This window comes from Calliopsis andreniformis, chromosome 11 (assembly GCF_051401765.1).
Source record: "Calliopsis andreniformis isolate RMS-2024a chromosome 11, iyCalAndr_principal, whole genome shotgun sequence".
Taxonomy (NCBI): Eukaryota; Metazoa; Arthropoda; class Insecta; order Hymenoptera; family Andrenidae; genus Calliopsis; species Calliopsis andreniformis.
The window spans coordinates 14,861,377-14,874,613 of NC_135072.1; positions in this window are offsets into that span (position 1 = coordinate 14,861,377).

Genomic DNA, 13,237 nt, shown 5'->3' on the forward strand with positions numbered 1-13,237 from the left:
AATTGCAACCACTTTGAATGCGATGGTCATTTCTACGTTCCGGGCAACATAGGCTTCACTCTAAGGCGTTGCTCCACTAGATCGAATAGTTAGTGCCTTAGAAGTCAACGCCAGAAGCATAAAATACAATATAAATACAACAGTTTTTCCATCGTATAGAACGAATAATTGCAACCAGTATGAAACTTATGGACATTTCTACTTTCCGAGCAACATAGGCTTCACCCTAGGGCGTTGCTCCAACAGATTCAATAGTTAGGGCCTTAGAAGTCAACGCCCGAACCATAAAATGCAAAAAAAATACAACAGTGTTTCCATCATATATCAGGAATAATTGCAACCAGTTTGAAAGTGATGGCCAATTCTACGTTCCGGGCAACCTAGGCTTCACTCTAGGGCGTTGCTCCACCAGATCGAATAGCTAGTGCCTTAGAAATCAACGCCAGAAGCATAAAATACAATATAAATACAACAGTTTGTCCATCGTATAAAACGAATAATTGCAACCAGTATGAAACTTATGGTCATTTCAACTTTCCGAGCAAGCTAGGCTTCACCCTAGGGCGTTGCTCCAAAAGATTGAATAGTTAGGGCCTTAGAAGTCAACGCCCGAACCATAAAATGCAAAAAAAATACAACAGTGTTTCCATCATATAACAGGAATAATTGCAACCAGTTTGAAAGTGATGGCCAATTCTACGTTCCGGGCAACCTAGGCTTCGCTCTAGGGCGTTGCTCCACCAGATCGAATAGATAGTGCCTTAGCAGTCAACGCCAGAAGCTTAAAATACAATATAAATACAACAGTTTTTCCATCGTATAAAATGAATAATTGCAACCAGTATGAAACTTATGGATATTTCTACTTTCCGAGCAACATAGGCTTCACCCTAGGGCGTTGCTCCAACAGATTGAATAGTTAGGGCCTTAGAAGTCATCGCCCGAACCATAAAATGCAAAAAAAATACAACAGTGTTTCCATCATATATCAGGAATAATTGCAACCAGTTTGAAAGTGATGGCCAATTCTACGTTCCGGGCAACCTTGGCTTCACCCTAGGGCGTTGCTCCAACTGATTGAATAGTTAGGGCCTTAGAAGACAACGCCCGAACCATAAAATGCAAAAAAAATACAACAGTGTTTCCATCATATGTCAGGAATAATTGCAACCAGTTTGAAAGTGATGGCCAATTCTATGTTCCAGGCAACCTAGGCTTCACTCTAGGGCGTTGTTCTACCAGATCGAATAGTTAGGGCTTAAGAAGTCAACGCCAGAAGCATAAAATACAATATAAATATAACAGTTTTTCCATCGTATAAAAAGAATAATAGCAACCAGTGTGAAAGTTATGGTCATTTCTACGTTCCGGGCAACCTAGGTTTCACTCTAGGGCGTTGCTCCGCCAGATCAAACAGTTAGGGCCTTAGAAGCCAACGCCCGAAGCATTAAATACAAAATAAATAGAACAGTTTTTCCATAGTATAAAACGAATAATTGCTACCAGTGTAAAAGTTATGGTTATTTCTACGTTCCGGGCAACCTAGGCTTCACCCTAGGCCGTTGTTCCACCAGATCGAATAGTTAGGGCCTAAGAAGGGAACGCCAGAAGCATAAAATACAATATAAATACGACAGTTTTTCCATCATATAAAACGAATAATTGCAACCAGTATGAAACTTATGGTCATTTCTACTTTCCGAGCAAGCTGGGCTTCACCCTAGGGCGTTGCTCCAACAGATTGAATAGTTAGGGCCTTAGAAGTCAACGCCCGAAGCATAAAATGCAATAAAAATACAACAGTGTTTCCATCATATATCAGGAATAATTGCAACCAGTTTGAATGCGATGGTCATTTCTACGTTCCGGGCAACATAGGCTTCACTCTAGGGCGTTGCTCCACTAGATCGAATAGTTAGTGCCTTAGAAGTCAACGCCAGAAGCATAAAATAAAATATAAATACAACAGTTTTTCCATCGTATAAAACGAATAATTGCAACCAGTATGAAACTTATGGACATTTCTACTTTCCGAGCAACATAGGCTTCACCCTAGGGCGTTGCTCCAACAGATTGAATAGTTAGGGCCTTAGAAGTCAACGCCCGAACCATAAAATGCAAAAAAAATACAACAGTGTTTCCATCATATATCAGGAATAATTGCAACCAGTTTGAAAGTGATGGCCAATTCTACGTTCCGGGCAACCTAGGCTTCACTCTAGGGCGTTGCTCCACCAGATCGAATAGTTAGTGCCTTAGAAATCAACGCCAGAAGCATAAAATACAATATAAATACAACAGTTTGTCCATCGTATAAAACGAATAATTGCAACCAGTATGAAACTTATGGTCATTTCAACTTTCCGAGCAAGCTAGGCTTCACCCTAGGGGGTTGCTCCAACAGATTGAATAGTTAGGGCCTTAGAAGTCAACGCCCGAACCATAAAATGCAAAAAAAATACAACAGTGTTTCCATCATATAACAGGAATAATTGCAACCAGTTTGAAAGTGATGGCCAATTCTACGTTCCGGGCAACCTAGGCTTCGCTCTAGGGCGTTGCTCCACCAGATCGAATAGATAGTGCCTTAGCAGTCAACGCCAGAAGCATAAAATACAATATAAATACAACAGTTTTTCCATCGTATAAAACGAATAATTGCAACCAGTATGAAACTTATGGTCATTTCTACTTTCCGAGCAACCTAGGCTTCACCCTAGGGCGTTGCTCCAACTGATTGAATAGTTAGGGCCTTAGAAGTCAACGCCCGAACCATAAAATGCAAAAAAAATACAACAGTGTTTCCATCATATGTCAGGAATAATTGCAACCAGTCTGAAAGTGATGGCCAATTCTACGTTCCGGGCAACCTAGGTTTCACTACAGGGCGTTGCTCCACCAGACCGTATAGTTACGGCCTAAGAAGTCAACGCCAGAAGCATAAAATACGATATAAATGCAATAGCTTTTCCATCGTATAAAACGAATAATTGCAACCAGTATGAAACTTATGGTCATTTCTACTTTCCGAGCAAGCTGGGCTTCACCCTAGGGCGTTGCTCCAACAGATTCAATAGTTAGGGCCTTAGAAGTCAACGCCCGAACCATAAAATGCAAAAAAAAATACAACAGTGTATCCATCATATAACAGGAATAATTGCAACCAGTGTGAAAGTTATGGTCATTTCTACGTTCCGGGCAACCTAGGTTTCACTCTAGGGCGTTGCTCCACCAGATCAAACAGTTAGGGTCTTAGAAGCCAACGCCCGAAGCATTAAATACAAAATAAATAGAACAGTTTTTCCATAGTATAAAACGAATAATTGCTACCAGTGTAAAAGTTATGGTTATTTCTACGTTCCGGGCAACCTAGGCTTCACCCTAGGCCGTTGTTCCACCAGATCGAATAGTTAGGGCCTAAGAAGGGAACGCCAGAAGCATAAAATACAATATAAATACGACAGTTTTTCCATCATATAAAACGAATAATTGCAACCAGTATGAAACTTATGGTCATTTCTACTTTCCGAGCAAGCTGGGCTTCACCCTAGGGCGTTGCTCCAACAGATTGAATAGTTAGGGCCTTAGAAGTCAACGACCGAAGCATAAAATGCAATAAAAATACAACAGTGTTTCCATCATATATCAGGAATAATTGCAACCAGTTTGAATGCGATGGTCATTTCTACGTTCCGGGCAACATAGGCTTCACTCTAGGGCGTTGCTCCACTAGATCGAATAGTTAGTGCCTTAGAAGTCAACGCCAGAAGCATAAAATAAAATATAAATACAACAGTTTTTCCATCGTATAAAACGAATAATTGCAACCAGTATGAAACTTATGGACATTTCTACTTTCCGAGCAACATAGGCTTCACCCTAGGGCGTTGCTCCAACAGATTGAATAGTTAGGGCCTTAGAAGTCAACGCCCGAACCATAAAATGCAAAAAAAATACAACAGTGTTTCCATCATATATCAGGAATAATTGCAACCAGTTTGAAAGTGATGGCCAATTCTACGTTCCGGGCAACCTAGGCTTCACTCTAGGGCGTTGCTCCACCAGATCGAATAGTCAGTGCCTTAGAAATCAACGCCAGAAGCATAAAATACAATATAAATACAACAGTTTGTCCATCGTATAAAACGAATAATTGCAACCAGTATGAAACTTATGGTCATTTCAACTTTCCGAGCAAGCTAGGCTTCACCCTAGGGGGTTGCTCCAACAGATTGAATAGTTAGGGCCTTAGAAGTCAACGCCCGAACCATAAAATGCAAAAAAAATACAACAGTGTTTCCATCATATAACAGGAATAATTGCAACCAGTTTGAAAGTGATGGCCAATTCTACGTTCCGGGCAACCTAGGCTTCGCTCTAGGGCGTTGCTCCACCAGATCGAATAGATAGTGCCTTAGCAGTCAACGCCAGAAGCATAAAATACAATATAAATACAACAGTTTTTCCATCGTATAAAACGAATAATTGCAACCAGTATGAAACTTATGGTCATTTCTACTTTCCGAGCAACCTAGGCTTCACCCTAGGGCGTTGCTCCAACTGATTGAATAGTTAGGGCCTTAGAAGTCAACGCCCGAACCATAAAATGCAAAAAAAATACAACAGTGTTTCCATCATATGTCAGGAATAATTGCAACCAGTCTGAAAGTGATGGCCAATTCTACGTTCCGGGCAACCTAGGTTTCACTACAGGGCGTTGCTCCACCAGACCGTATAGTTACGGCCTAAGAAGTCAACGCCAGAAGCATAAAATACGATATAAATGCAATAGCTTTTCCATCGTATAAAACGAATAATTGCAACCAGTATGAAACTTATGGTCATTTCTACTTTCCGAGCAAGCTGGGCTTCACCCTAGGGCGTTGCTCCAACAGATTCAATAGTTAGGGCCTTAGAAGTCAACGCCCGAACCATAAAATGCAAAAAAAAATACAACAGTGTATCCATCATATAACAGGAATAATTGCAACCAGTGTGAAAGTTATGGTCATTTCTACGTTCCGGGCAACCTAGGTTTCACTCTAGGGCGTTGCTCCACCAGATCAAACAGTTAGGGCCTTAGAAGCCAACGCCCGAAGCATTAAATACAAAATAAATAGAACAGTTTTTCCATAGTATAAAACGAATAATTGCTACCAGTATGAAACTTATTGACATTTCTACTTTCCGAGCAACCTGGGCTTCACCCTAGGGCGCTGCTCCAACAGATTGAATAGTTGGGGCCTTAGAAGTCAACGCCCGAAGCAAAAAATTGCAATAAAAATACAACAGTGTATCCATCATATAACAGGAATAATTGCAACCAGTGTGAAAGTGATGGCCAATTCTACGTTCCGAGCAACCTAGGTTTCACTCCAGGGCATTGCTCCACCAGACCGAATAGTTACGGCCTAAGAAGTCAACGCCAGAAGCATAAAATACGATATAAATACAACAGTTTTTCCATCGTATAAAACGAATAATTGCAACCAGTATGAAACTTATGGTCATTTCTACTTTCCGAGCAACCTAGGCTTCACCCTAGGGCGTTGCTCCAACTGATTGAATAGTTAGGGCCTTAGAAGTCAACGCCCGAACCATAAAATGCAAAAAAAATACAACAGTGTTTCCATCATATGTCAGGTATAATTGCAACCAGTTTGAAAGTGATGGCCAATTCTACGTTCCGGGCAACCTAGGTTTCACTACAGGGCGTTGCTCCACCAGACCGAATAGTTACGGCCTAAGAAGTCAACGCCAGAAGCATAAGATACGATATAAATGCAATAGCTTTTCCATCGTATAAAACGAATAATTGCAACCGGTATGAAACTTATGGTCATTTCTACTTTCCGTGCAAGCTGGGCTTCACCCTAGGGCGTTGCTCCAACAGATTGAATAGTTAGGGCCTTAGAAGTCAACGCCCGAAGCATAAAATGCAATAAAAATACAACAGTGTTTCCATCATATATCAGGAATAATTGCAACCAGTTTGAAAGTGATGGCCAATTCTATGTTCCGGGCAACCTAGGCTTCGCTCTAGGGCGTTGCTCCACCAGATCGAATAGATAGTGCCTTAGCAGTCAACGCCAGAAGCATAAAATACAATATAAATACAACAGTTTTTCCATCGTATAAAACGAATAATTGCAACCAGTATGAAACTTATGGTCATTTCTACTTTCCGAGCAAGCTGGGCTTCACCCTAGGGCGTTGCTCCAACAGATTCAATAGTTAGAGCCTTAGAAGTCAACGCCCGAACCATAAAATGCAAAAAAAAATACAACAGTGTATCCATCATATAACAGGAATAATTGCAACCAGTGTGAAAGTTATGGTCATTTCTACGTTCCGGGCAACGTAGGTTTCACTCTAGGGCGTTGCTCCACCAGATCAAACAGTTAGGGCCTTAGACGCCAACGCCCGAAGCATTAAATACAAAATAAATAGAACAGTTTTTCCATAGTATAAAACGAATAATTGCTACCAGTATGAAACTTATTGACATTTCTACTTTCCGAGCAACCTGGGCTTCACCCTAGGGCGCTGCTCCAACAGATTGAATAGTTGGGGCCTTAGAAGTCAACGCCCGAAGCAAAAAATTGCAATAAAAATACAACAGTGTATCCATCATATAACAGGAATAATTGCAACCAGTGTGAAAGTGATGGCCAATTCTACGTTCCGGGCAACCTAGGTTTCACTCCAGGGCATTGCTCCACCAGACCGAATAGTTACAGCCTAAGAAGTCAACGCCAGAAGCATAAAATACGATATAAATACAACAGTTTTTCCATCGTATAAAACGAATAATTGCAACCAGTATGAAACTTATGGTCATTTCTACTTTCCGAGCAACCTAGGCTTCACCCTTGGGCGTTGCACCAACGGATTGAATAGTTAGGGCCTTAGAAGTCAACGCCCGAACCATAAAATGCAAAAAAAATACAACAGTGTTTCCATCATATATCAGGAATAGTTGCACCCAGTTTGAAAGTGATGGCCAATTCTACGTTCCGGGCAACCTAGGTTTCACTCCAGGGCATTGCTCCACCAGACCGAATAGTTACGGCCTAAGAAGTCAACGCCAGAAGCATAAAATACAATATAAATACAACAGTTTTTCCATCGTATAAAACGAATAATTGCAACCAGTATGAAACTTATGGTCATTTCTACTTTCCGAGCAACCTAGGCTTCACCCTAGGGCGTTGCTCCAACTGATTGAATAGTTAGGGCCTTAGAAGTCAACGCCCGAACCATAAAATGCAAAAAAAATACAACAGTGTTTCCATCATATGTCAGGAATAATTGCAACCAGTTTGAAAGTGATGGCCAATTCTACGTTCCGGGCAACCTAGGTTTCACTACAGGGCGTTGCTCCACCAGACCGAATAGTTACGGCCTAAGAAGTCAACGCCAGAAGCATAAAATACGATATAAATGCAATAGCTTTTCCATCGTATAAAACGAATAATTGCAACCGGTATGAAACTAATGGTCATTTCTACTTTCCGAGCAAGCTGGGCTTCACCCTAGGGCGTTGCTCCAACAGATTGAATAGTTAGGGCCTTAGAAGTCAACGCCCGAAGCATAAAATGCAATAAAAATACAACAGTGTTTCCATCATATATCAGGAATAATTGCAACCAGTTTGAAAGTGATGGCCAATTCTATGTTCCAGGCAACCTAGGCTTCACTCTAGGGCGTTGTTCTACCAGATCGAATAGTTAGGGCTTAAGAAGTCAACGCCAGAAGCATAAAATACAATATAAATATAACAGTTTTTCTATCGTATAAAACGAATAATAGCAACCAGTGTGAAAGTTATGGTCATTTCTACGTTCCGGGCAACCTAGGTTTCACTCTAGGGCGTTGTTCCGCCAGATCAAACAGTTAGGGCCTTAGAAGCCAACGCTCGAAGCATTAAATACAAAATAAATAGAACAGTTTTTCCATAGTATAAAACGAATAATTGCTACCAGTGTAAAAGTTATGGTTATTTCTACGTTCCGGGCAACCTAGGCTTCACACTAGGCCGATGTTCCACCAGATCGAATAGTTAGGGCCTAAGAAGGGAACGCCAGAAGCATAAAATACAATATAAATACAACAGTTTTTCCATCATATAAAACGAATAATTGCAACCAGTATGAAACTTATGGTCATTTCTACTTTCCGAGCAAGCTGGGCTTCACCCTAGGGCGTTGCTCCAACAGATTGAATAGTTAGGGCCTTAGAAGTCAACACCCGAAGCATAAAATGCAATAAAAATACAACAGTGTTTCCATCATATATCAGGAATAATTGCAACCAGTTTGAATGCGATGGTCATTTCTACGTTCCGGGCAACATAGGCTTCACTCTAGGGCGTTCCTCCACTAGATCGAATAGTTAGTGCCTTAGAAGTCAACCCCAGAAGCATAAAATAAAATATAAATACAACAGTTTTTCCATCGTATAAAACGAATAATTGCAACCAGTATGAAACTTATGGACATTTCTACTTTCCGAGCAACATAGGCTTCACCCTAGGGCGTTGCTCCAACAGATTGAATAGTTAGGGCCTTAGAAGTCAACGCCCGAACCATAAAATGCAAAAAAATACAACAGTGGTCCATCATATATCAGGAATAATTGCAACCAGTTTGAAAGTGATGGCCAATTCTACGCTCCGGGCAACCTAGGCTTCACTCTAGGGCGTTGCTCCACCAGATCGAATAGTTAGTGCCTTAGAAATCAACGCCAGAAGCATAAAATACAATATAAATACAACAGATTGTCCATCGTATAAAACGAATAATTGCAACCAGTATGAAACTTATTTTCATTTCAACTTTCCGAGCAAGCTAGGCTTCACCCTAGGGGGTTGCTCCACCAGATCAAACAGTTAGGGCCTTAGAAGCCAACGCCCGAAGCATTAAATACAAAATAAATAGAACAGTTTTCCCATAGTATAAAACGAATAATTGCTACCAGTATGAAACTTATGGTCATTTCTACTTTCCGAGCAACCTAGGCTTCACCCTAGGGCGTTGCTCCAACTGATTGAATAGTTAGGGCCTTAGAAGTCAACGCCCGAACCATAAAATGCAAAAAAAATACAACAGTGTTTCCATCATATGTCAGGAATAATTGCAACCAGTTTGAAAGTGATGGCCAATTCTACGTTCCGGGCAACCTAGGTTTCACTCCAGGGCATTGCTCCACCAGACCGAATAGTTACGGCCTAAGAAGTCAACGCCAGAAGCATAAAATACGATATAAATACAACAGTTTTTCCATCGTATAAAACGAATAATTGCAACCAGTGTGAAAGTTATGGTCATTTCTACGTTCCGGGCAACCTAGGTTTCACTCTAGGGCGTTGCTCCACCAGATCAAACAGTTAGGGCCTTAGAAGCCAACGCCCGAAGCATTAAATACAAAATAAATAGAACAGTTTTCCCATAGTATAAAACGAATAATTGCTACCAGTGTAAAAGTTATGGTTATTTCTACGTTCCGGGCAACCTAGGCTTCACCCTAGGCCGTTGTTCCACCAGATCGAATAGTTAGGGCCTAAGAAGGGAACGCGAGAAGCATAAAATACAATATAAATGCAACAGTTTTTCCATCATATAAAACGAATAATTGCAACCAGTATGAAAGCTATGGTCATTTCTACTTTCCGCGCAACATAGGCTTCACTCTAGGGCGTTGCTCCACTAGATCGAATAGTTAGTGCCTTAGAAGTCAACGCCAGAAGCATAAAATACAATATAAATACAACAGTTTTTCCATCGTATAAAACGAATAATTGCAACCAGTATGAAACTTATGGTCATTTCTACTTTCCCAGCAACCTAGGCTTCACCCTAGGGCGTTGCTCCAACAGATTGAATAGTTAGGGCCTTAGAAGTCAACGCCCGAACCATAAAATGCAAAAAAAAATACAACAGTGTACCCATCATATAACAGGAATAATTGCAACCAGTGTGAAAGTTATGGTCATTTCTACGTTCCGGGCAACCTAGGTTTCACTCTAGGGCGTTGCTCCACCAGATCAAACAGTTAGGGCCTTAGAAGCCAACGCCCGAAGCATTAAATACAAAATAAATAGAACAGTTTTCCCATAGTATAAAACGAATAATTGCTACCAGTGTAAAAGTTATGGTTATTTCTACGTTCCGGGCAACCTAGGCTTCACCCTAGGCCGTTGTTCCACCAGATCGAATAGTTAGGGCCTAAGAAGGGAACGCGAGAAGCATAAAATACAATATAAATACAACAGTTTTTCCATCATATAAAACGAATAATTGCAACCAGTATGAAACTTATGGACATTTCTACTTTCCGAGCAACATAGGCTTCACCCTAGGGCGTTGCTCCAACAGATTGAATAGTTAGGGCCTTAGAAGTGAACGCCCGAACCATAAAATGCAACAAAAATACAACAGTTTTTCCATCATATAACAGGAATAATTGCAACCAGTTTGAAAGTGATGGTCATTTCTACGTTCCGGCAACCTAGGCATCACACTATTGCGTTGCTGCACCAGATCGAATAGTTAGCGCCTTAGAACTCAACGCCAGAAGCATAAAATGCAATATAAATACAACTGTTCTTCCATCGTATAGAACGAATAATTGCAACCAGTATGAAACTTATGGACATTTCTACTTTCCGAGCAACCTGGGCTTCACCCTAGGGCGCTGCTCCAACAGATTGAATAGTTGGGGCCTTAGAAGTCAACGCCCGAAGCAAAAAATTGCAATAAAAATACAACAGTGTATCCATCATATAACAGGAATAATTGCAACCAGTGTGAAAGTGATGGCCAATTCTACGTTCCGGGCAACCTAGGTTTCACTCCACGGCGTTGCTCCAACAGATTGAATAGTTAGGGCCTTAGAAGTCAATGCCCGAAGCATGAAATGCAACAAAAATACAACAGTTTTTCCATCATATAACAGGAATAATTGCAACCAGTATGAAAGTGATGGTCATTTCTGCGTTCCGGGCAACATAGGCTTCACTCTAGGGCGTTGCTCCACTAGATCGAATAGTTAGTACCTTAGAAGTCAACGCCAGATGTATAAAATACAATATAAATACAACAGTTTTTCCATCGTATAAAACGAATAATTGCAACCAGTATGAAGGTTAACGTCATTTCTACTTTCCGGGCAACCTAGGCTTTACCCTAGGCCGTTGCTCCAACTGACGGAATAGTTAGGGCCTTAGAAGTCAACGCCCGAAGCATAAAATGCAATAAAAATACAACAGTGTTCCCATCATATAACAGGAATAATTGCAACCAGTTTGAAAGTGATGGCCAATTCTACGTTCCGCGCAACCTAGGCTTCACTCCAGGGCGCTGCTCCACCAGATCGAATAGTTACGGCCTAAGAAGTCAACGCCAGAAGCATAAAATACGATATAAATACAACAGCTTTTCCATCGTATAAAACGAATAATTGCAACCAGTGTGAAAGTAATGGTCATTTCTACGTTCCGAGCACCCTAGGCGACACTCTAGGGCGTTGCTCCACCACATCTAATAGCTACGGCCATAGAAGCCAACGCCAAAGGCATAAAATACAATATAAATACAACAGCCGTTACACAGTATAAAACGAATAATTGCAACCTGTGTGAAGGTTATGGTCATATCTACGTTCCGGGCTACCTAGGTTTCACTGTAGGGCGTTGCTCCACCAGATCGAAGTGTTAGGGACTAAGAAGTCAACGCCCGAAGCATGAAATACGATATAAATACAACAGCTTTTCCATCGTATTAAATGAATAATTGCAAACAGTGTGAAAGTAGTGGTCATTTCTACGTTCCGAGCATCCTAGGCTTCACTCTAGGTCGGTGCTCCACCATATCGAATAGCTACGGCCTTAGAAGCCTACGCCTGAAGCATAAAATACAATACAAATACAACAGCCTTTTCATCGTATAACAGGAATAATTTCAACAAGCGTGAAAGTAATGATCATTTCGGCGTTTCGGGCATCCTAGACTTAACTCCGAGGCATTGCTCCACCAGATCGAAAGGTTAGGTCCTAAGAAGTCTACGCCAGAAGCATAAGATACATAATAAATATAACAGTTTTTCCATCGTATAGAACGAATAATAGCATCCAGTGTGAAAGATATGGTCTTTTCTACTTTCCGAGAAACCTAGGCTTCACTCTATTGCGTTGCTCCACCAGATCGAATAGCTAGTGCCTTAGAAGTCAACGCCAGAAGCTTAAAATACAATATAAATACAACAGTTTTTCCATCGTATAGAACGAATAATAGCAACCAGTGTGAAAGTTATGGTCATTTCTACGTTCCGGGCAACCTAGGCTACACCCTAGGGCGTTGCTCCACCAGATCGAATAGTTAGTGCCTTAGAAGTCAACGCCAGAAGCATAAAATACAATATAAATACAACAGTTTTTCCATCATATAAAACGAATAATTGCAACCAGTATGAAAGCTATGGTCATTTCTACTTTCCGGGCAACCTAGGCTTCACCCTAGGGCGTTGCTCCAACAGATTGAATAGTTAGGGCCTTAGAAGTCAATGCCCGAAGCATACAATGCAATAAAAATACAACAGTTTTTCCATCATATAACTGCAATAATTGCAACCAGTTTGAAAGTGATGGTCATTTCTGCGTTCCGGGCAACCTAGGCTTCACTCTATTGCGTTGCTCCACCAGATCGAATAGTTAGTGCCTTAGAAGTCATCGCCAGAAACTTAAAATACAATATAAACACAACAGTTTTTCCATCGTATAGAACGAATAATTGCAACCAGTATGAAAGTTATGGTCATTTCTACTTTCCGGGCAACCTAGGCTACACCCTAGGGCGTTGCTCCAACAGATTGAATAGTTAGGGCCTTAGAAGTCAATGCCCGAAGCATAAAATGCATTAAAAATACAACAGTTTTTCCATCATATAACAGGAATATTTGCAACCAGTTTGAAAGTGATGGTCATTTCTACGTTCCCGGAAACCTCGGCTTCACTCTAGGTCGTTGCTCCGCCAGATCGAATAGTTAGTGCATAAAAAGTCAACGCCAGAAGCATATAATACAATATAAATACAACAGTTTTTCGATCGTATAAAACGAATAATAGCAACCAGTGTGAAAGTTATGGTCATTTCTACGTTCCGGCAACCTAGGCTACACCCTAGGGCGTTGCTCCAACAGGTTGAATAGTTAGGGCCTTAGAAGTCAACGCCCGAAGCAT